The sequence below is a fragment of the Brachyhypopomus gauderio genome, chromosome 4 (genome assembly GCF_052324685.1).
Source record: "Brachyhypopomus gauderio isolate BG-103 chromosome 4, BGAUD_0.2, whole genome shotgun sequence".
In the NCBI taxonomy this organism is placed as follows: Eukaryota; Metazoa; Chordata; class Actinopteri; order Gymnotiformes; family Hypopomidae; genus Brachyhypopomus; species Brachyhypopomus gauderio.
The window spans coordinates 6,578,225-6,603,387 of NC_135214.1; the positions used below are offsets into that span (position 1 = coordinate 6,578,225).

At 46.3% G+C, this 25,163-nt stretch overlaps 1 long non-coding RNA gene across 2 annotated transcripts in view; it reads left to right on the top strand.

Moving 5' to 3' along the window:
• Positions 1-1,198: 1,198 nt before the first annotated feature.
• Positions 1,199-25,163, top strand: part of LOC143512005 (uncharacterized) — a 98,165-nt gene continuing 74,200 nt past the window's right edge. For both annotated transcript variants that reach the window (XR_013130335.1, XR_013130334.1), the window contains exons 1-2: positions 1,199-1,238; positions 1,409-2,231. This is a non-coding gene — a long non-coding RNA (uncharacterized LOC143512005). The remainder of the gene's footprint in view (positions 1,239-1,408; positions 2,232-25,163) is intronic.

Consider the following 25,163-nt stretch of genomic DNA (forward strand, 5'->3'; position numbering starts at 1 on the left):
TCACCTTTTGTCTCCTGTTAAATATTCCTGCATAAATACAAAGGGGTATAATGCCCTCCTGATAAAAGGAAGCCCTGATTTATCCTGATCTATCCTTTAGCATATAGATCAAACCTACTGATAAATGCCAGCTTGGCCTTTTCATTTTTGCTTGCTTCTATTCTTCCTCCCTTCCCCCAGCATATTTGGTGCAGAAGACGTTCCTTTTCAGCAGAATTATGTAAAAAAATCCCTCTCCACCACCAGTAACAAGAACTACTGAATAGGAAAAAAAGCCCAGAAAGCAATAATTGATCTCTTCTGCTTTGAGCTGTTGAATGGTACCGTGTTCCTGTTCCGTTCCTCCTCCACTGTGCCAATGTTGCCGCCACACGACTGCAAAGCCGAGCAGGCAGGCGCTTTAAGTCCCTCACACCTGTAGAATGGCAGGGTCTGGTATCTGACTTCAACTTTCAGGCCAGGTCTTAATACCTCCTCCACTGTCACTGACGGTGCAGTATAATGGATGTCTTTGAAGGACAGACTGAAAGAGACAGCAGGACTCTGTGGACATTGAATCAATTAGCTTTTGACCAACCTATACACACATGCACTCGCATTCCTCTAAGCCCCTGTCTCCTTTCTTCCCCTGGGTCTATTCACCATCCTGTGATCATTTAGATTTGACATGCATTGTGCCTGAGCTTGTCTCTCTCTCGTCTCTCTCGTCTGTCTCGTCTCTTTTGCTCTCTCTCTCCCTCTTTTGCTACTGTCTGTCATTAATTTCCAGGCTTTACAATTTGCCAAAAAAGAAAGAAAAGAGAGAGAGGGATGGATGGATGGATAAGAGCTCCGTGTCCTTTTGAAGGGGTTTGTTATTGCACAAAAAAAAAAAAAAACAGCCGCCCAATAATTTTTCGTCAATGTTTAACTCTAAAAGCTTTTCCCCGTCAGCTTTTGAAAAGAAGAGCAATAAAGCCCTATTGAAAAGGATTGAATAAAAACAGTCCTCTGGGGCTTTGACCGAAGGGCTTCCTTTCTTCTGCCTCTAATCAAATAGGAACTGAAATGAATTAGAGTTTTCTTATGAAAATAGCCTTTGTTAGCGGGGGAGGCCAGTAATTCATAAACAATAAGTGGCGTCATTGTGTGCATAGTAACATATTCATGCTGTAGAGGCTAGAAGGCAGTACCACGGCTATGTGGACGAGGACGAGGAGGAGAGAATGCTCCAGGACTCTCGGCAAGCAGCCTGCCCAGTAAGTGCTACTCCTCACTCGTAAGCCCTCTCCCTCTCTCCCTCTGTTATTCTTTGTCATTCTTGTGCCCTCTCTGGTTCATCTTCAAGCGCTCCTGTGTAACATTCTCTTACCTTTCTCTCATTCCTTACTATCTGCCCTTCTTCTTTATCCTTTGCTTCCTTTTTGAGATTTTCAGAGTCCGTCTGGGATTTTGGGACATCGCCTTCACACTAACCCTAACCCTCTTCTGAGTGAGGGCGTCCAGGGGAAGTCAGGGATTCACCTGATGACCTGCGCTGGATCTGTGTGCCCTCCCTAGGGGCCCTAACGGACTGACAGGAGCGAGGGGGAGGAAAGAGCGACTGGTGTCAATGAGGGACTATTTACTGCCTGTCATCACAGAACGGGTGGAACACAGAAGAGAGTGTGTGGAAAAATAACAGTGACAGGATACTTCACCTCTGCAATAGATCCAACTGGCTTTAAACTCAAGGGACCGCAGTACTCCTATACAGCACCTCCTGCAGGAATTACTTGATTAAACTCAGGAGCAACTAGCAGATGTTTTTTATCGTCTTCAGTGAAAAGTGATGAAAGACTTCTATGAGCGCCACTGTTGGTATTTGATCACCAGTTCACACTCAGCTGCTGTGAAGAAATCGGCTGCTGGTGATCGTTGTGGATCAGTCTGTTTACTGCTAATACAGTTTTGCTCATACAGTTTTGTCATGAGTTTTGGTGCCATGGTGGTCAGCTGACAGTTAGTCATACATATGTGTATCACTAACAGGTTCGGTCATCTTTGACACTCCATAAAGAAGAGGAAAGCTTATCAGGAAGAAGTCCACTGGACGTAAACCAAGTTTATGGACGTAAACTGGGAAGCTCTAAGTGAAAAGGCACTCTGGAGCAGTAACACACCACCAAGAATCCTCCAGTTAAGTGAGTGAGTTTCTCCTTAAAGAGGACAAGTGTGGTTCAGGACCAGAAACATCTTCATTTCAGATGCATGTAAGTGACATTTTCTTAAAACACACGTGCACAGCTCTAATCCCAGAGGGCTGCCCTGCCTGACAGACTAGCTGCGTCTTTTTTACGTCTGGATCAGTTTCTGTGGAGCTGAATGTGTCCATTAGTCAATACTTGTGGTTTTCATAGTCTACAGAAACTCTACAGTTTTCATGACAAAAACAGTTCATAGTGTTTCATGTGAGTGCATAAATGTATAGATGTTTTATGTTAGCTAAAAGTGCTCAAGACTGATATTGAAGCAAGAACATCGCTAATATAAAAAAAGAAAGAGGACAATGCATATTCATCTTCATAATGCCTTTTTAAAATCCAAGTTTTCGAGTACCATACTATTATTTGCAATTTATCTAGTCTACACACACTTTGCTATACATAAAGAATTATCAAAACCGACTCAACCAAGTTCTGCCAAAATTTCAGCCCTCGTTAGCAACGCTACACAAAATATTTTGCCTGTCTCCGCCCACCAAGCACGCGAGCAGAATATCTTCTGCATATTTTTATCTCAAGGCGAGTAAAAAGTTAATCCGCGACCTGACGTGAGCAAGACACTTTTGTCTTGCTTTTTTGTCAGGTTTTTAAACCTGTCGAAAACAATCAACCCATGTTCATACACTTTTAATAAATAAAATTATGTTCACGGATATAAATCATATTTATATATAAACATGTTTATGAATATAAATTATGTTTAGAAAAAAATATTGTTTACAAATAGATAAAAGTTGTTTTATCAAGCTAGGGTTCTTGCACTAACGTTTTCCTTTTTATTAGATTATAAAAATGCTTTGATATCCAAGATATGAATTCAAAACAACTGGAATATATAACCCAAAAATAAAGCTAGCATACTAAAGCTCAGATTGGAAAGAAGAAATTTCGATTGTAATTGAAATATCGTAACAGGAGAGGGCAGCGTTGTTCTGCGGAAATTAAGTGGTGACGGCGGGGGCGTTGTGTTCGACGAAAAGAAAAAAATGCCCTCAACCCCATCCTAAATCCGAGCTCATAAATTCGGAAGATCAGTCTTTATGGGTACCGACAAAAATGGAACGCCCAATCCGACAGAAATACCCTTTAAACAGCACTCATAGGTGTGAACTGTAATCATAGGTGACTGAATTCACACAGTGAACATTGTGGGCATACATTTTTAAAGCAGTTTCTTCTAAATGATAGCCAATTACTCCAACAATGTAAATAATGATGTGGGATGAAAAAACTAGGATCTTTTGTATGGAGTTATTAGAAGTTGAGCTCGCTTCCATTAACTGTTGTCAGCCTCTAGAGGGCGCTCTTGATACACGTTTGCGGTTCCCGATCCGAATCGGTTTGCTCATGTCTTCTTTTAAAGACATATGGTTAATAACATAAATACAGAACCCTTATAAAAGAAGCAAAATAATGTTGCAGTGGAAACGCACAATGGGACATAAACAGGTACCGTTCGCTATTTTACGTCCCTGATGTTTTTATTCCAATACATTTCACTGGTGAGATTTCCGACACACTACTACTGGTCTGTGTTCGTATGGCCTATGGTCCAGGTGAAGGTATACAAGTGCAGGCAGGTGATCCGAGGTGGCACCAGGATGTTAAATTCATTGGACACTTTGCTAACGTGTTTTGGTGGTGCCCGTCCGACCACAGTAAAATCTCACTTTAAAATCCCGCTGAATTGTTATCGGCAAGAGAGGGGCAGTAAAAAAAGTTACCTAGAAACTTTTACGCTTTTCCCGTTGGTAATTCCTAAATATACTTTAATAAAGACCGTATACACGTCAACACATGTAAACCGTAAACGTACACAGTTCATTATAGCCTACATAGCCTACTTCTGCAGGAGCTCGAGGCGACCACTCGTGTGTGTTTAGTCAGGCTCGCGCTAGTGGAGTCTAAATGCACAGGTTGTTGTTACTGCAAAACCACTGCTCACCAGGAGAAGATAATCTCTCTGTTATTTTTGGAAACATGCATCAGATTGCTTAACTGGCATCTTTGATAACTGTTAAATGACTCAAAGGAGCTGTAGTGCCCGGGGCGCGCATACACGCACTTAAATACACCAGTGTAATGCAGAAACAAAGGACATGTTTCGAGAGTGAGGAGCAATCAAGTCAGGAAGCAAAAATGTTTAGCTGGAGCCTATTTCTGTATCCGTGACGACAGTATCTTCACGCTCGACCCCCCCCCCCAGGTGATCGCTCTCTCAGAGTGCATCCTTTCTCCCCATAACCTCCGTGGTCCTCTCGGTTTTAGTGAGTTCAGTGGGCTTTCGTGCATCCACCCTGTCCGGCCTGATTTCTTAATTCAGATTTTATTCATGTACTTGTCCGGTGCTCTTACATACCCCGTGACCTCTCCCGGGGACGACGCGTCCGTACACCGGTCAGTGACAGCGGTGTCTAAACATCTGTTTAGTCCACGTGCTCACGCTGCGCTGGTCCGTATGCTCAGCCTGCCGTCCGGGGGCATCGCGTCGGTGACTCAATCCAAGTAATGGTCAGAGTCTCACAGTCCACTCGTATCGATCCCCGGGACATCATATTGGCTGCACCAGTGAAAAGGAAATTGAGTGCTATTTTCTAGTCTTCACTGTCTATTTGTCATTTAGTATTTGGACATCCGGTGATGCGCTCGGAATATGAATTATAAGGCTGGCCTTGTTCGCATGCCACGATCCATTTGTGCACCTTCTGATGTTGCTTACGTGCACTAATGTATAGTTTGAACTTGCACAATATTTTTATTTTTTTGCCAGGTATTCCAAATTCCCTCGCGCCCTTAAAAAAGCATTTAGCAGATTGTAAAGGAGTGCATTCTTGATCTCTTTGCGTTTCAAATGTAATGAAGTAATGGAAGTTTGTGAAGCACAGACACAAATGAAAACGGATCTAGAATTTTGATCTTGACCTTGCAATCACTGAAATTCACCATTTAAATTAATTATTCTAGAGATAGAACACATGTTCAAGTAAAAATATTTTTAGAATATACCCATCTAATATATTTTTTTGAAAAATATATTTAATTTTGGAAAGGAATTCAACTTTTTGTGTTTATGACCATGAATCATACTGAAGTCCATATATTGTTGAAAGAAACCACTGACAAATGACAGATCAAATCCAAACCCCTTCGTTGTGAATTGTTAGTGTTACATACTTCCTGTTCTCCATCTCTATCTGATAAAACATTTGTGATCTGGCCATAAAGAATTTGATAGGCTAATTGAATAGAACTTGGTCTCATGCTTTTGTAATAGGTCATTGTGCATCGGGGGCGAGGGGCATGGGTACAAAAGGCTGTGTTTTAGGGCGAGACCCCCACCCTTTCTGTCTTCGACTTTATAATAAGTTTTGCAGCTTTGAATGTGAGGGAGTGCGTCCCACTTGCATCGATTATGCTCTCGCTATTCCCCTGTGTTCTCTTTCACAGGAGAGAGAGTAATGGCTCCATTGAGGAGTGTGATACAGAGGCCCGGCTCTTATCTTAATTCTTCGTGTGCTGCAGAGCCATATGGAGCATTAACCCCCATTGTTTTAACTAAGACTGGTGGCCAGTGCCAGGACCCAGGGCTGTGGGGTGGGGGACACGCACTGAGAGTGGTGTCGTTTGGTTTGAGTTGTTTTGGTACAGATGCCATTTTGTTTCTGGGGAGGAAAAGAAAACTTTTGCTGCATCTGTGTGTAGACGTCTCGTTAATCCTACTTCACGCCATGTTTAAAAATTCTAGTAATATAAAACTGATTTATGTATATATGTGTAATGTCGGCCTGTCACACATTCAATTGTCCACTGCAGCATCGTCATGTACTCTGAGTTCACCAGCTAAACATTTGACTTGTTTATATGTTTAAATGTAATTGGAAGCATTAAAGCATGTGATCACCTTTTTCAAGGACAGTTTGTCACAGCTCACATGAAGGTATGAAATGTGTTCTTGTTATATTCATGATTCTTCTTTCTTTACTCTCGTATGTTCCCGGGCAGTCCACGTCTTAATGAGAGGGAAAAGTTTAGGGTTTTGTGACAAAAATATGAATGTTTGTCTGCGCAAAACTTAAGATGTGAAGCTAATTCAATTAAGAACTCCACTCCTATAATGGAACAAGAAAGGGTTTTTGTGTAGTGAATTTCTCCAAACCTGCAGCATCTGCTATTAACCGACTTCCTTTACGACTGGCATGTTTAAATTACTACCAATTAATTATTCTTGATGCTAATGATTGGAGGAGCCAATCAATAAGCCTGATGGGGGCAGAGGTTCATATCAGAGTGACTCTGGTCTGCAGAGGTTCATATCAGAGTGACTCTGATCTGCAGAGGTCTAGATCAGGGTGTTCTAGGGAACACAATAGCCACTAGGATTTACTAGGTGGCCCAGGAACAGTGTGTGAAATCCGGGCTTTTCCTCTTAGATGCCACATGCAGAGATGGTCTTTAACCCTCTTTAGGATTAGTACTTACACTTCGAGGCAATTCTCTTTAGAATCATCATTTTACCATTTAAAACCAGGCTTGCTTTTGTGCTCGTTAATAGTGGCGTTTAATAATCAAGGGGCACCTTTGTTCGAAACTCTTTTTCTCTATCCACTTTCAAACTAGAATTAAGTCTCAAACTTCACATTACTATCATTTTCCTCCCCGGAAAGCCAAATCTATAATTTTTTTAATGCTTATCTAAATCTCAGTTGACCTTAACTTGATTGTTAATTTTTCTTCATTTTTCTTTGATTGTATTTTTTCCATCTTTTTCCACTGCCAATTTTGAATGTCAGCCCTGATGTTTAGCAGTAGGCCACTCTTTTTGACCTGGGTCCTCGTGTTCAGTGTCTTATGTCATTAAGCTATCTCTGTTGTTTTCCCACTCCAGTGGTTGTGATACTGTATTAAACCAATTATTTCTGAGTTTAAACTTAAATTGATTATTTAAACTTAAATTGGAGTATAGTACATCTAAATTTGTAAACTTTGATTACAAATATATGCAAAGGTTATTCATACCAATTAGAAAGGCTTTGCTATTGCAGGAGAAGTAATAAATGTGGTAATAATTGTAGTAATATTTAGACATTGGATTAAGTTTTTTTTCTCCTATTTTCTGTTTTATAACAGCCATCAAAATATGGGGATATTAACTATATTAGCATTTTGGTTGTCGTGAAAGTTCTCAACACATGGCACAATAACATGCCCCAGAAACAGATTTTATTAAATGTGACCACATTAATGTGTGCATTAAATCACACTGCTAACCTATAAATGCAATCAGCAGTGTACCATCTATGAGTGATTTCGTTTAGTTATGGTGGTACATCCAGCTCACACTTTTACACACGCAAAGCCAATTATGCACCCCCACACACCCCAATGATACACTAATATTTATGTACTTTATGTGCAGTGGTGTTTTAGTGCACTCTAGCGTGCCAAGTGTTGTTGACAGAGAGAGAAGAGATGGGTGCTCCTGTCCCCTCTGCCTGTCAGAGAAGACACACGCACACAAACCTGTCAGAGAGGACACACACACACACACACACAGAGGATGCTCCAAGTCAATAGTACTACGTGGAGAGCCTGGTAATGGCGTCTATTTCGACACAAGTGCTTCTCTCTTCAACTGAGTGACACTTTCTAATGTGTCATCCCTGCCGCCCCGACATGGTCCATATGGGTTATGGGTTCTGCTGTTTTTTGTTGCTTGATTGTTTATTAGGGCGTTTAATAAAACATGAACGTTTGTTGTGTTGAGAACTGGACATTCTGCGGCTTTACTTAAAACAGCCAAAGCGCGCAGCAGCAGATCCCCTGTCGTCTGCTCCGTCGGTGTCACTCGAATCACCTTTACGTCTTCGTCTAGATCGTCGTCATGTAAGGTCACTGGTGCACTGTCTGACTGAGTTCTAAATTCAGTGCCTCATGTCTGGTTAGCTTGGACACTCTCACCCATGGAAAATGAGGCCAACTCCAGGTAGTTCCGTTCTTGGGGCACAGGTGGCGCTTTAGCTATTCACTGGACTTTGAACACCATTTACAATTCACTCCATTATAGAATATAATCTAACCCTCAACCGACTGGAATCTAATTTTGAGGAGGCCTTAATTTCAGTCAGGTTTTTTTTTGTCCTTACCCCGATCATATTTTCTCCCTATTGTTTGTGCAGATGTAGTTATTTCCACTGGTTGTAATTTTTTAAAGTGAATCAAATTCAATTTGGTGGTCAAAGAAGCTGCACTTTTAATGCAACCCCCCCCCCCCCCCCCCCCCCATCTTTTTTCCTTTTTCTTTTGACTTCCCTCCCCTTCCCTGTTTGGTGGTGTGTGTGTGCGCGCCTGTGTATGCCTGCACATGAATGTTGGAAACGCATGCGTACGTATGTGTTTTGGTGTGTGATGTGGATGATTTTGGCATTTGCTGAAGTGGAACGTGAACTCATCTTACTTACCAGAGAATAGGCCAATTAAAGCCTAGCAGGGTGCGAACCGTGCCACAGGAAGCCCACTGAATGTTCCATTGATTAGCAGTGTTGGCTTAATCACAGAGTCTCATAAGCTCATGAGCCGTAGTCAGCAGGAGATGCCTCCCTGCCCTCCTCTCAGACGGGAAGGTTTGGGTGACGCTGTGGAGGTGAAACGGACCAGTGATTGCATTTCCGTCGCCTCAAAGACGTCAGGATGTCATCCAAAAAAAAAAAAAACGAGCAGCGATTTTAGTGCCGGCAACTTTTCCTGCTCTGAGACAGATTTCCCACTCTACAGGAAACGGGAAGATTGAGTCGACAGGAAGTGGATGTGGTGAATGTGGGGCTAATGCTGGAGTCTGCTCTTTATTCGCAAAACTTAATGGATGGTGTGAAACATCAGTTCATATTCAGTTTTCATTCACACAAACTCCATAGCCTGTTTTTTTTTTTTTTTTTTTTATCCATGCCTAAATTTTCACAAATTGAAAAGCGATAGAGAGGCAGACTCGTTTAATAAGCATTACTTATCATATTAATTAAAATCGGATGACACAATATGGCCGACAGCTGTGGGTTTTGATTTGTTGTGTTCTAATGTGACACCCATTATACAGGTCATGGTAAGACAAAGGCGCGTGGGTAGCCGTGGTAACGCGCCTGACGCAGAGGCCGAGGCCTGCTACAGAAATCCTGAGGTCATAACGGTCCCGTAATTACCCCAGCACACAGCCCACCAGTAACCATGAGGAACGGTTACGACCGCAAACATGGGACATGGATTCAAATCTGTTATTGTTTTTAAAATACATTTTTTTAATGTAAAAATATCAGTATTTCTCAGCAATGGCTTTTATTCAGAGGCAGGGGCATTTAAATGAGTGCTGAACTCGAGATGTCTTTGTCCTCTGTCTCTTGCTGTTTCTTTCATTGCCGTCTCTGACCCCGTCTGTGTGCAAGGTCTGTTTGTGTGCGTCTGTATAGAACAAAACAGTATTTTAACCCCAACCCATTTTCTGAATTCTTCTTCACCACACTATTCCCGTTTTATTGCGTTTGAGCTGTTCAGAATGAATACTGAAGTTAAATAAATAGGACAGTTGTGTGTGTGTGTGTGTGTGTGTGTGGCCAGTGTGCACTGTTGACGTGGGGACAGAACCATTCTGTGTTTGAGTGTAAGCTGAATGAGAGGTGTGTGATCAGTAATTTCTGTGTCCATGCTCAGAGCATGACGATCTCAGCAGGTCACTACCATGACTCTTCAGAACGGCACTGTGGCATCCTGTGAAAAAAAGCCTCTGTGTCTAGTGATGTCTCACCTGTATGTCTCACCTGTATGCCAAAGTCATGACATTCTTCAGTGGCGCAGATTCATTTCATTTGGTGTGTGTGTGTGTGTGTGTTTGGGGTGTGGTGCTCACACCAACCAGCCCATCACATTATATTAGTAGTGTGAGCAAGAATTATCCCCTCGCCAACTACGTCAATGCTATTATTGTATTACATTACATAAATACATAAATAAATGCATGGCTTTATAAATACATAAAGCATTACTGTTTGACTGATATTGAACACAACAAATAATCATTATTAGGTCTCGCTATATATTTAATGTCAGAATTATTTGGTTGCTGTGTTTTTTTTTATTTTTACTAAATAAAAAAAATAATATATTTGAAATATTCTCTTAAACATAAATAAAACAATACTTAGATATATCACACGTATGTGTGTTTGTGTGTGTGTGTGTGTGTGTGTGTGTGAGAGAGAGTGAGAGAGACCCACTTTGATAGGGTTATGGAGATTTTGTAGACAGCAGAGTGGCGCGGGGTCAGGATAGGACCTGGACGCTCACCCCAACACCAGAGGGCATGGTGTGTAGGGCGTCGCTGTGGTCAGGTCAGCTCAGAGGTGAACCAATTCCCCCAGAGCATCCACACTGCTAGATTGTGGGCAGGTCCTTTTGAACCCACTCCACACAAAGGTCAAAAAAATAAAATGAAGAATCATAACACTTGTGTACACCACTGTGTGTGTCTGTGTACAGAAGTGCATGTGTGCACGTGCATATGGGTACGTGTGGCCATATTTTGGATGTTACATTAATGTTTGTGCCAGCATATCTGAATGACATTGACAGGGCCAGACTGTAATTAGTGGTCTGATCGCAGGCTCTCAGGAAGCAATGCATTGTGGGAAGTTTCCTCTGACACTGAGTATTTACCAGCAGCTGCCTGTCAAATGTGATCTGTGTCTCTCTGAGAGGATGCTTTAATTAGTTAGAATCCCAAGAGGAGCCTCTCATTTACAGTTGTGGCCATCTTCATTTAAATCAGCCCTATCTCTCAATCCCACATCTCTGCCTTTTATCGGTACCTTTTCTCTTCATCACTCTACTGTGATTCACCTTCACACAGAGTCCTGTTGTCCCCCCAACACACCTGTCTGTTCCTCTCTAAAGTTAATTGTCTCTGCCTTCTTGTCTTCTGCACCCACACCCACAGTCTTCAGTGATTCACAGGCTTGTTTTTTTTTTTCATTTTTCTGAAAGCTTCTCCATGCTACACCGCTTTCTCAACCACCAAACACTGTCCGTGTTTCTTTTTACTCTGATATTGTGTCCTCCAGTTCTTTCGGTTTTTCAGTCGGGCAGTGTGATGGCCACACCTGTGTTTTTGCTGACCCCTGTGAGAGTGATGTGCGAGAGATGACATTGTTCCCCCACACAGACGAGACCTGTGTGCTCTGATAGTGCTTGGTCTCCCTCTCTGTCTGTCTGTCTCTCTGTCTCTCTCTCTCTCTCTCTCATTGCCTTCCTCATCACGGCACGGCTGGCCTCCCAGGGCCTTTGTTTTTCATTCACCTTGACTTGAGCTCATGGGAGCTGGGGTTGTTCTGACCACATCACCACTCAGACTTCAGAAACACAGGTCAACTAGGGTCACTTGGCCCTGTTTTAAATCTCCTTATGCCACACTGCAAATCTTTAGCTGAAAAGCGTCTTTGCCCATGGACACATAATCAACACATATGGCAGCCTTATCGAAATGTGCCGTTGGCTTTGTCTCATCTGCTACCTTGGTTACTACTCCAAGATGTTTTCTGTGTGCTTTTTTCTCCCTCTTTTTCACGCTCTGTCACTTTTATGCCATTGTTCGTGTTTCTTTGTGAGCTATGTGAATGGAACAACACACTGTTACTTGTTGCCTGTCAGTCATGGAGGCTTGAAAGGATTTTGGGGAGACTTCACGTCGGCTGAGCGCTGTACTGCTGTCAGAGCTGCCTGTCTGTCTATGTCAACCAGTGAAGTTGTCATTTCAGATGTCATTATGACATGAGGATAATCACGAGATCCAAACGGGCAGCAGGCCCCTGTTCTCGTCCTCTCCTGCACACCTACCGTACGGCAGCGTTTAGCCTAGAGTCTCTGTTCCTGCTCTGCGACTCGTTTGAGGTACCAGATGGAGAGATGAACTTCAGCAGTACTTACCAAAACTTTAAGTCAAAGTGTTTCCAGTGGGCTCAGAGTTACACCACAGATATTCCACCTGTGATCTGCTATTTGATCCCAAATCTTGGTAGTACATATCTCCGTGCGCTTGTCCCAGGGCTAATGTTAGCTATTTCTGAACCATGCTTCTCATTCCCATCTGTTTAAAGATTCATCTCATGTCGCAGAGTTAGATGCTCCATAATGACATGTAATTATCCCATTTAGTGTGTCTGGCCGTGTTGTCAGAGTGAGTCAATCTGTAAGCGTCCCTCCATTCTCCTCCAGCTCTGTGATTACCTGTACTACAGCCTTGCCAAGTTGGATACCAGCAGTCTTGCCAAAGAGGCGCATGTTCTGTGGACTCTCGTGCTGTCTGGGATCACTCTCCTCTCCGGCCCGGAGATTTAGCCAAATTACCAGGAACGCTGCCTCTCAGCCAAGACTTTTGGCGTCACTCGTTGGACTAATAAGCTTGAAATCAGCACATCATTGACAGGATGACACAGAGGGCGACTCCAGTTCGTCTCTAATGGGCTTTGATAACATGGAGGCTAGACTATCTGACACGTACAAAAGATAGCCTTCTCAATTAGATTACAGTGCCACCGTACCATACAATTACTGAACCAGGGTCAGTTTCACTCCAAGAGGGTTGGGAGAGGGCCCTCGAGGCAACTGAGGCATAGCTGGACGTTGACATACGGACTCCAAGAAGGTTTCTATTTTTTGTTTTAATCCTTGTGAGCTACAGTAGACTCTTCATCTTGAGACACAACTTGGAGCGTATCCACTTCAGCTCCCTGAGGGATTATCGTCAGCCTCTGGGTTTGATTATCGTCAGCCACTGGGTTTGTCATGGCCCCTTCATCCCTCCTTTGTTCTGAAGTATTGGCCAGAGCCACGTGTCGGATGTCGGAGTGTAATGGAAAACGCATCATGTCTTTAATGATATTAACCTGCAGAATTTGGCCACAGAATCAAGTGAGAGCCACAGGCCCCATCAGAGTCAGACTGGTGGTGCACCTGCTGCTATGTGCTGAGTACTACATGACTGGACTCTTAAAGTAGACTTCGAATGTACACCAAAACACAAGAACTGCCTTCAAAAGCATCACAAAACAAAAGTAATATTTAGTATTACACCAAACACTTTCTTAATTTGATCTTAACTTCATGATGATTTTGGGAATCCAGGCCCTGTTTTATTCCTTAAGTTTTATTCAAGGAGTAAAGTGTGTGTGTGTGTGTGTGTGTGTGTGTGTGTGTGTGTGTGTGTGTGTGTGTTTACCTTTTATATGTGAAAGGGATGCTCCTCTGTGAAGAAGGGTGATACTGAATGATTACCATTGTTGCCATCTGGAAGTGACAGGCTGCAGACCTTAGAGTGACACCATGCCTCCCTAGGCTTGTCACAGACACCCACCCTATCATGGCCCCACCCCCCACCCCTGTCACAGCCACAACCCCCCAGGCCTGTCACAGCCACGCCCCCGTCATGGCCACCCCCCCCCCCCCCCCCCAAGTGCTGTCATGCCCAGCTGCATCCTCACCCTGCTTCTGCCATCACAGGCTGATCTGACTAGGTTCCTCATCAGTTCCTCATCAGTTCCTCATGGGGTTATGAGGTCCATTTCATTGAATCCACTTTCAGTTCAGCCATTTCAACTAATTTGTCTGAAGTTCATAATTAACAGAAGCATTTCATGCATTCATACACAGAAGCAGTTTTTTAGGTGATATATTTAATTTTACCTGATTAATTAATTTTATGATTAAAACTCTCAATTGACCAGGAACTGAGGTATTGTACCCAAAGCTAATAAAGTGTCGCCATTCACTAATTGCTTGTGTGTTTTTGCCTGGTTGTGACATGTTGCTGGAGTCAGGGAGCGAGGCCAGAATGGCGTTTATTCAAATAAACGAAGGAGAGAACAGGCTTGCTGGGCCAGAGAACACAAGACGTCAGCGAATAGGACAAACAATGGGAATGCAGACAAGTTGGGAAGTGAGTAAGGAGGATTACTCGGAATGGTGCGGCATGTTCTGCTTTGGAGGATGATGCACACACACGATGATGCACACACACCTGCAGGAATGATAGGTGCAGGTGTGTGTGGTTGACCGGGTACTGCTCATGGTTTTGATGGTAGCCACCGCCCCTCCCTACGGGCTGCCAAAGACCAGAAGCCGGTGGGCACGGTGGACGAGAGAACACCTACCTGTCCAGAGATAAGTTTGTAGGTGATCTGGAGGTCTTTCTGTTCAGTGAGGACCACAGTGGGGTGAAGGGTCATGCCAGGTGACCCTCCCTCATGTCCAGCTGCTCCTGACTGTCGACGTGAACCTTTTCACCGGCTTCATCTTGGGGCTCACACCAGACGGCTGAGATAATTCTAGTCTCACTCCCATATCAGAGGGATTCACATCAAGGTCAAAATAAACTTTATTATCCCTTAAGGGGCAATTTGTTGCACATCCAGCAGTCAAACAACCAGTCCAAACTTCACACAAATGAAATGAGCCAAAATTATTGGCTGCTATTCAAAAGGCCAATAAGAACAGGGACATAATAATTCATATTATGAGTAGAGCCAACAGTGTCTGTAGTCATACACACCCATGCTATGACACCCACATGTCGAGGCTCTGGGACTCCCCGTGCTTCTGTGCAGCTGGTAAGCAGTGCAGGCGGCCCCAGAGCTGACGGCGCCGTAGCTGGTGGCCCCAGAGCTGACGGCCTAGTAGCTGGTGGCCCCAGAGCTGACGGCGCCGTAGCTGGTGGCCCCAGAGCTGACGGCCCCATAGCTGGTGGCCCCAGAGCTGACGGCCTAGTAGCTGGTGGCCCCAGAGCTGACGGCGCCGTAGCTGGTGGCCCCAGAGCTGACGGCCCGTAGCTGGTGGCCCCAGAGCTGACGGCCCGTAGCTGGTGGCCCCAGAGCTGACGACCCTGTAGCTGGTGGCCTCAGAGCTGACGGCCCCGTAGCTGGTGGCCCCAGAGCTGACGGCCCCGTAGCTGGTGGCCCCAGAGCTGACGGCCCGTAGCTGGTGGCCCCAGAGCTGACGGCCCCGTAGCTGGTGGCCCCAGAGCTGACGGCCTAGTAGCTGGTGGCCCCAGAGCTGACGGTGCCGTAGCTGGTGGCCCCAGAGCTGACGGTGCCGTAGCTGGTGGCCCCAGAGCTGACGGCCCCGTAGCTGGTGGCCCCAGAGCTGACGGTGCCGTAGCTGGTGGCCCCAGAGCTGACGGCGCCGTAGCTGGTGGCCCCAGAGCTGACGGTGCCGTAGCTGGTGGCCCCAGAGCTGACGGCCCCGTAGCTGGTGGCCCCAGAGCTGACGGTGCCGTAGCTGGTGGCCCCAGAGCTGACGGGTTTCCCCCGTGTTCTTCCTCCCGCTCCTGCTGGTTGATTGAAAGTAATATACTGATTCTAGACACAGCCTAGATAGAGTTCAAGCTGTCTACAGTGACATGGAGGCATTTCATGTTGACCTGTGAAGAGTGGGATGAGATAGAGGGTAGGAGGCACAGTGCCGTGGTAACATCTGAACATACGTCCAGCTCCTCAGTCTCACTCCAGTGGTTTGGTTCAGTTTGGGCGCGCTTGCTCTACGCAGGAAGTAAATCACTTGTTCTGCTTGTGTTGATTTAAGCTTACTAATGAATCTTTTTTTCCAGATCATGGAGTGATCAAGTTGATCCTAAGTTTCTCAAGGCTCTGTTGATTTTGACATAACAGCCAAAGCCTCCGCTGTGTCTTCAGAGGGTTCCTGTGCTGGGTGTGTGTTCCCTGTATTGGGTGTGTGTTCCCTGTATTGGGTGTGTGTTCCCTGTGCTGGGTGTATGTTCCCTGTGCTGGGTTTGTGCTCCCTGTGCTGGGTGTATGTTCCCTGTGCTGGGTTTGTGCTCCCTGTGCTGGGTGTGTGTTCCCTGTGCTGGGCGTGTGTTCCCTGTATTGGGCGTGTGTTCCCTGTGCTGGGCTTGTGCTCCCTGTGCTGGGTGTGTGCTCCCTGTGCTGGGTGTGTGCTCCCTGTGCTGGGTGTGTGCTCCCTGTGCTGGGTTTGTGCTCCCTGTGCTGGGTGTATGTTCCCTGTGCTGGGTGTGTGTTCCCTGTGCTGGGTTTGTGCTCCCTGTTTTTTTTTTTTTTTTTTTTTTTTTTTAACCTTTATTTAACCAGAAAAACCTCATTGAGATTAAAAATCTCTTTTTCAAGAGTGTCCTGGCCAAGACAGGCAGCAGTACATTCACAAATGTGCTGGGTGTGTGCTCCCTGTGCTGGGTGTGAGTTCCCTGTGCTGGGTTTGTTCCAAATTTTCCAGGCTGCTGCTGTGCACGCCATTGTGCGGTTGTCTGTAACCAACTGTTGAGTCGCTCAGTCACTTGTGTCTCCTGGGCTTGTGCGCAGAGCCGTTGAGCAAATGAGATGGCTTAATTTCTCTGGCCTGCCAAGTCTGCTTTAATCAACCCCGTGTCAGCGTGTGGACGGCCCTGGGGACCTGGCAGGGAGGGGGGCCGGGCTCCAAACCCTGGGGGAAGAGACACTGATGGGGCAGAGATGCACCGAGAACGACATTAATAGTGGAAAGAAGGGTTTACTGCATTAATGAACAGCATAGACATATAAGGCAGAATCCCTAATCTCTTATATCAAGACAGTTTGTGTCTGTGTGTATGTGTATTGGTGTTATTTAATATACAAGAGTAAGAGTTCAAGTAGAGTTAATGTTGTTAATGCTGCTGTGTGCTATGGTGTGCAGGGTCACCTCTCCGGTTCACGGCATGTTTATTTTTTTGTGTTGAAGATCTTGTGTAAACATGTTTCTGGTGCTGGTTATGAGCTCTGTGTCAGGGAAGGTTTCTGCATTTTCTTTTTTTCCAATATTGCCTGTAGTTAAACACACAGACTGGGGTTGTCAAGGGTCTGTGGGAGTGAGTGTGTGTGCGCATTTGTGTGTGTGTGTGTGTGTGTGTGTGTGTGTGTGTGTCGTCCGACAGGGAGAGAGTGAGTGAGTGAGAGACAGAGAGATGAGGCCAGGGTTTCTTGTCTGGCTCTATTGTGCTGCCGCCTCTCTGCGCTCTGCTGGCCAAACCCTTGTGTTTCTGCTGTGAAGCGGCCATGGGGAGGGATGAATGTGTGTGTGTGTGTGTGTGTGTGTGTGGCGGGGGGGGGGGGGGGGTGCTGAGGCTTTCTCAGGGACCTTGGGCTCATTGTGGGTGACGATCCCTGCTGGGCCTGCCAGCTCAACAAGACCATGCTGTATTCACCAGCAGTCCAGCATACACAGTAATGCACTCTAATGTTATGTTACACACTTCAGTACCCGTATGTATTTGTGATCAAGTTTGCGTGATCCTGACACATTCTGGAAATGGTGTCTGGTGCTTGTGCATATGTGCGCAAATGCGCGCACACACACACACACACACACACACACACACACACACACACGCACACACACACACACACACACGCACACACACTCAAAGACAGCAGTGGTGAGATAACTTCTAACTTTGTTTTGACACTTTTGATTAAGGACTGTTGAAGGGACACCTGTACTGTGGCGGTGAACAATAGCCAGGACCCATGAGAGATTGATTTTCTGCATGAGAAAAGGAGTCTTTGTCTAAAGCCACACGCTCTTTTCTTATGCTAACCAGTCATGGAAGATTTCCAATTCAATTTCACCTGAGCGCTGGTCAGCTCTCCACTCTTTTGTATGCCGTCCCTCGAGCCCCTCTAACACACACACACACACACACACACACACACACACACACACACACACACACACACATATATACACAGACGTACTCACAGACACACACTCATAGACATGCACACTCTTCCGCTCCCCCATCTTTTAAACTGCAATTTAGCTGTGATGGGTGGGCAGTCCAGGGGGAGGTGGACGAAAGATTGACAGGTAGCTGGAGCCTCTTCTGTGATACGTGAGGCTCTGTGCCATGCGGGATAAGAGCGAGCTATGTATGTGTACTTCACAACAAAAAGCCAGGGGGAGCGGAAAGAGCTCGGAGATGATCCTAGGCTAGGAGATGATCTAAAATGTTCTAATCCTTATAGAATTATGCAAAGAATTGTGTCTGTGTGCATGTCTGAGTTTCATTTAACTGAGGTATTAGTGTCAATTCCGATTTTGCAGTTTTGAACATGATTTGTGCTGCTTTTTTTATGCCAGATGATCCTGGAATTTGAACAGATGTGGAAGAAAATACTTGTTTTGGTCTCTTTGTCCATTCCTGAGAAAGGACATTGGGAACATGTGAAGTGCCTCACCGTGTGCCTGTAAGCAAACTTATTCTCAACTTGGGATGGTTCTCACGAGTGGCCAGATGTTTGTTTGGTTGCTTCCCTTGTACATTCTCACAATTTGACGTTGAGACCAGGACATGCTGTGTAAAGGTAATCTCCATGAGGAGAGGCGGTGTTCCAGCATTGTGTAGCACTCTGATGGGCGTCCGCTGGCAAACAGGATGTTGGCAGGCCGGTATGCAGTGCTGGATTATAACTGTAGGGCAGAAGCAAGTGGCGCTGGCCTTCAAGGGTCAGTGTGGCGGTGGGCTTTCACTGAGGTCAAGCAGGAGCTGGGGACATCCGAGTCCACGAATCAGTCGTTTGAAGTTTGAGACCAACCAAATAAACAGTTGGAATCGGGCGTGACTGGAGCACAAACCGGCTGACGTAACAATTGTGCAGATGCTGCTTACATGATAGCGTTCAGTCCAGCAGTCAGTCCAGTGTTCAGCGTAGTGTTGGGCGGACACTCTTCTCTTAGCAGTGCATTCTGGGTAGAGTTGGCTGTGCCCCTATGCCTGCTCTCTACACAGCTAAACCCAGCTGCTCGTTATCTACAACCAGTCGCACGCTATAGGCCGGACGCTCTAGACGGACACCGTAGACTGGCCACTATAGACCGGACGCCGTAGACTGGCCGCTAGAGACAGATGCTATAGACGGATCTTTTGTGCATGATTAGAGTTGCAAGGCTGTTTCTTTTTAAAGCATTGCTGTGGATGGACGTGATGCACTGAGCAGAACAGAGACGTGCACAAAATGGTGTGTGTGTGTGTGTGTGTGTGTGTGTGTGCTTTTGATCATGAGACGTGCAGTGAACGACGCGTGCAGAATATACACACAGACCTGCGTTGAATGCTGAAGCGAGGGGCTCGTCCATGACCAAACTTTCTGAAGATGCTCATAAAAAGTGCACTGGGTGTCATGGTGAAGGACTAGCTCTCTTCATACGGCTGGCTGTAATTGAAATAGCATAATTGAAATGGCAGCGAAGGTATTATACAACTGAATACTGAAATATAATGATTAAGATTTTTTAATGATTTTAGTATATGCATAATATGAAGAGAAAGTGCTGATATGAACACAATGCATGCCCTAAATCCAAAAATGAATACGTTAGATGAAGTACTTGAATATGCTTTTATACGGCCCCCTTTAGAGCTCTATTATTGCCATGGAAATTTGCCACAGACTCATTCTGTGTGGTTCAATGAGAAGAGTCCTTAATTAATTTCCTTCATTAATGAATTTGACAGAAAAGCAGAAAAATGAACAGAAAAGGAAATGAACACGGCGGCTTCAACAAACAAGGTCGTGACCTCTGCACCGGGTTAGGGTTTAGGGTCATGAGCTGGGCGTACACTGAGACACAGAGGTGCTGCTGAAGCTCTCGCCTTGGTGGATGGAAAACCTGACTGTGTGAATGTGTGTGTGAGTGTCTGTGCGTGTGTGTGAGTCTTCTTCTTGTGGTCTTGATTTGAGACTCCTAAACTCTTCTGTTAAATCCCTTTGGTGTCTCATCTGACCTTAAATCACTTACAAGGCAGATGACACTGGTGACATTGAAGAGCTGATGCAATCATTTGCGATAATGTCATAATATCATGCAAGAGTGACTCAGCCATTGACGTATTTCACTCTGCTTTGCTGCTAATTTCTAATTAATTTGTCATTTATCCAAGCTAACGTCGAGACGCTTTTGTTTTTCATCTCGTCTTTATTAGGTAATGGGGCGCCCCGGTACACACATGTAATCCTGGCCTAAGGAGCTGACGTAGTTAGTGCTGAGGGTGTTGTAAAGGATGTTATAGCAAAATATGAAAAATAATTAAGGGTGTTTTGAGCCTGAATGGTTGCATGACTGTTCTTTGAGCTCTGCTTTCTTTGGACTCCGACTGGAAAATCGTTTGAGGAACGCTGTCTCCCGTGGCTCCCTGCTCCTTCCCCTGAGCACACTCTGTGACACACCTCTAACACACACACGGCCCCGCAGGCGTGCTCGCAAAAAGAGAGAGAGAAAAAAAGCGGAAATTATTCCAAAGAAAATGAAACCCGTTCCTGTTGGGTGTGCTGTTCTCTGGTAAACCCGTTCCTGGTAAAAACCCAAGTCCCAATGATCTTTTTTTTTTCATTCCAGTGACAATTCCACGCTTGCCAATCTCACGAACAGGATTTACTTGGTCAGCTTTCCGTATCTGTCTTCTTCCTTTTCCCTCTGTGTCTCCTCGCCGCTGCAGGCGGGTTCAGGGGTGTCCAAATTCTGCCCCCACACGTTACACCCCCGCCCCCAGAACCTTCCAGAACACCACACTCCAGCAGGCTGCACCCTTAACACCAGCTGTCGTGATTTTCTACCTCTGTAGTTCCATCTCTGTAAGTAAATCTGCCCGAGAACAGGGAGACCTGTCAGCTTCACAAACACTTCATTGTCACTTTATTGACTCTTTCTTGGAGATGAAGGCACAAGAGGGAAAAGACAGAGGGAAAAGACAGAGGGACAGGACAGAGGGACAGGACAGAGGGACAGGACAGAAGGACAGGACAGAAGGACAGGACAAAGCATCCCGGCAGAGTTTGGTTTTTTTTTTTGGCTTGAAAAACATTCTTGCAGAAGAAATTTTTCTTTTGAGAAATATGCTTTCAATTAAGATAAATATTTCCAATATTTTGTGCGTAAAGTTGTTGGCCAATCACATTGTGAGTTAGCTCTGTCTCTGTCTGTTAACCAATCCCATTGTGAGCTGTCTCTATCTTTCTCTTTGTCTAAGTTTCTTTCTTTGTGTATCTCTCAATCAGTGCTGACCATATGTCCTGAGTGTACTTCACCACTTTTATTATCAGAGTACTTGCTTATGTCATTATGTTAAGTTCATCACACTAGACAGGTGATCTGCTCATTGGCCATGCTGTGTTCAGCCTCTAATACTGCTTCAGCGTCTCTATCTCACACCAGCGTCTCTTCTCCCTGAACGTCTCTTGCTCACACCGGCGTCTCTTCTCTACATAGACACCAACACAGATCCTTTTCCTTTCATCTCAGGTAGACAGATGCAAAGCTGATACGTGATGCCTCTCAAGTTCATGTCGAAGGTCAGCGTTTACCTGAAGGTGCATCTGAGAGGTAGCTTTCTGGAAACGGGTCCCAGAGGGACTGGCCAGGTCGAATAACACCTGCCCTTGTTGGAAGGGTTCTCGCCTCTTTCCACCCTCGCCTTAGGCATTTCTCTGTGACCTGGGTTAGGATTAGGCTTTAGGGTTAAGGTTGGGATTAGGCGTAGCCCTTAGGGATTTCTTTGTGACCAGGGTTTACTGCCTGCATCTACAGGAGGACATGTGCTTTAAACACCCCGAGACTCCTCAATGGAAAGAGCCAGATTAAAACATCTGGACACTTGTAGAGGAAAAAGTAAAATGTGATGCATTTTTATAGTTATAATAATAATAATAAAAATAGATTTGATTCCTTCAATTTATTATGTATGCATGAGACTTCATCAAACATTACATGACTGTTGGTTACATATACCGTATGAAGTATGTATATAATAACACTAAAATAACACATTCATTGAAAATCTTTATTTATTATGTAGTGGAATGCATTGACAACAAAATAACATGATGATCAATGTAAATCAAAATTATTATCCCATGGATTTGGAATCCTACTCAAAATAAAAGTGGAAAATCAAATAGGTTGATCCAACTTCAGTGGAAATTCCTCAAAACAAGTTAAAATGAGGTTCAGCAGTGTCTGTTGGTGGAGGGAACGAGACATGATGTCCCAGATGTGCTCGATTGGATTCAGGTCTGGGGAACAGACAGGCCAGTCCATAGCATCAATGCCTTCATCATGCAAGAACTGCTGACACACTTCAGCCACATGAGAACTAGCATTGTCATGCATCACAAGGAACCCACTGCACCAGCATATGGTCTCACAATGAGTCCCGGTACCTAATGACAGTCAGGGTACCTCTGGCTAGCACATAGAGGTCTGTGCGGCCCTCCAAAGAAATACCTCCCCACACCTTTACTGACCCACTGCCAAACCAGTCATGCTGTAGGATGTTGCAGACAGCAGAACATTCTCCACGGTGTCTCCAGACTCTGTCACGTCTCCAGACTCTGTCATATGCTCAGTGTGAGCCTGCTCTCATCTGTGAAGAGCACAGGGCGCTAATGGCGAATCTGCCAATCTTGGTGTTCTCTGGCAAATGCCAGTTGCCCTGCATGTTGTTGGGCTGTTAGCACAAGCTCCACTTGTGGACATCAGGCTCTAATACCACCCTCATGAAGTCTGTTTCTGACAGTTTGAGCAGAAACATGGATATTAGTGGCCTGCTGGAGGTCATTTTGCAGGGCTCTGGCCCTGCTCCTCCTGTTCCTCCTTGCAGAAAGGAGGAGGTAGCGGCCCTGCTACTGGGTTGTTGCCCTCCTACGGCCCCCTCCATGTCTCCTGGTGTACTGGCCTGTCTCCTGGTATCTGCTCCATGCTCTGGACACTGTGCTGACAGACACAGCAAACCTTGCCACAGCTCGCATTGATGTGTACCATCCTGGATGAGCTGCACTACATGAACAACTTGTGTTGTTTGTAGATACCACCTCTTGCTACCTCTATGGTGAGAGAACTGACAAAATGCAAAAGTGACCAAAATATCAGCCAGAAAATATGAGAACAGAGAAAAGGTCTGTGGTCACCACCTGCAGAACCACTCCTTTATAGGGGGTGTCTTGCTAATTGCCTCTCATTTCTACCTGTTGTCTGTTCCATTTGCACAACAGCAGGTGAAATTGATTCACAGTCTGAATCTGAAATCTAACAGAACAGGTTGTTGGTTTCACAGAACTGTGGTTGGCTTGGAATTACATTGTGTTGTTTAAGTGTTCCCTTTATTTTTTTGAGCAGTATACATATATATCTTTGTTAGTTTCTTTTAAAATATCTTTTAGTTCTCTTTTGTAATATGTTCTAATCAGTTGTGTAGTGTAACGTGGCTTGCGCCACGGAGCGAGGAGACGGACACAACCGCTGAGAGGAGCGAGATTTATTGCAGGACATTCCATACTCGTCGTCAGATAACCAGTCCGGGTCGATAACGGGAGGGCAGTCCGAATAACATGCAAAAACAGGCATTACCAAGACAGGGGACACGAGTACAGACACTGGATCAAAAAGGCAGGAACAATCAACGGTCAGGTATAGTGATCGACACAGACACAATCAAACAAGGAATCAAAAATACTCGACAAGGGACAAGGGAGACACAGGGGCTTTTATACACAGGACTAAACTAGGGACAGGTGATGACAATGACACAGGGGCGTGGCAACAAACAAGGAAACACGAAGACAAACGAGCAGGGCGGGACAAACAGGCAGGGAACACGGACATGAGGGAACCCAGAGTGACAGCTACGAGAGGGGGCGTAGCCGCACGTGACAGAACCCCCCCTCAAAGCGTGCCACTCCGGGGCACGCAAGGGCAGACAAGACAGGAACCAGACTCGGACAGGACGGGGAACCACGGTACACGGCGAGGGATAGGGGACACGGGACAGGACGCTACGGGACAGACAAGACCGGGCAAGGCAGGACAAGGAGCCTGAGGCAGGACAGAGACAGGGGAAACAGAGACTGGCCAGGAGCTGGGCTGGGGCATGGCAACACAGGCAGGGACCGGGCGAGGCACGGGAGCAGGGCCGGACGGGACAGGACTGGGAACAGACACAGGAGTGGGGCCAGGGGACAGGGCAGAGACAAAGACAGAGGCAAACACGGCGTGGACGACTGAGACCGGCACAGGAACAAAGTGGGTCAGGACTTGGGGAACCGACATGGGGACCGGGACAGAGACGACACCACAAGAACCAGACACGGGAACAGGAACACAGACCCTGACAGACACAACCACGGGGACAGGGACCAAAACAAAACCAGGGATGGGACCAGGGAGCAAGGGGAACACAGGCAACGGAACATAGGAGGCACATGACGGAGCAGGGGGAACACAAAGTCCATGCCCAACAGGGGGCAGCACAGTCTCAGGGGCAACAGGCGGGGTCCGCTGGCGGGCAGCGGGGACAGGCGGGGCCCGCTGGCGGGCAGCGGGGACAGGCGGGGCCCGCTGGCGGGCAGCGGGAACAGGAGCCGGCAGACAGGCAGCGGGAACAGGAGCCGGCAGACAGGCAGCGGGAACAGGAGCCGGCAGACAGGCAGCGGGAACAGGAGCCGGCAGACAGGCAGCGGGAACAGGAACCGGCAGACAGGCAGCGGGAACAGGAACCGGCGTGGACGACCCCTCCTGGGTCGCGGAGACAGGAACCGGCGTGGACGACCCCTCCTGGGTCGCGGAGACAGGAACCGGCGTGGACGACCCCTCCTGGGTCGCGGAGACAGGAACCGGCGTGGACGACCCCTCCTGGGTCGCGGAGACAGGAACCGGCGTGGACGACCCCTCCTGGGTCGCGGAGACAGGAACCGGCGTGGGTGAGACGCCCTCGGGGGGCGTGACAGCCATAGTGACGTCCTCGGGGGCTGTGTCCGCCGGGCTGACGTCCTCGGGGGGCGGAACCACCGGGCTGACGTCCTCGGGGGGCGGAACCACCGGGCTGACGTCCTCGGGGGGCGGAACCAC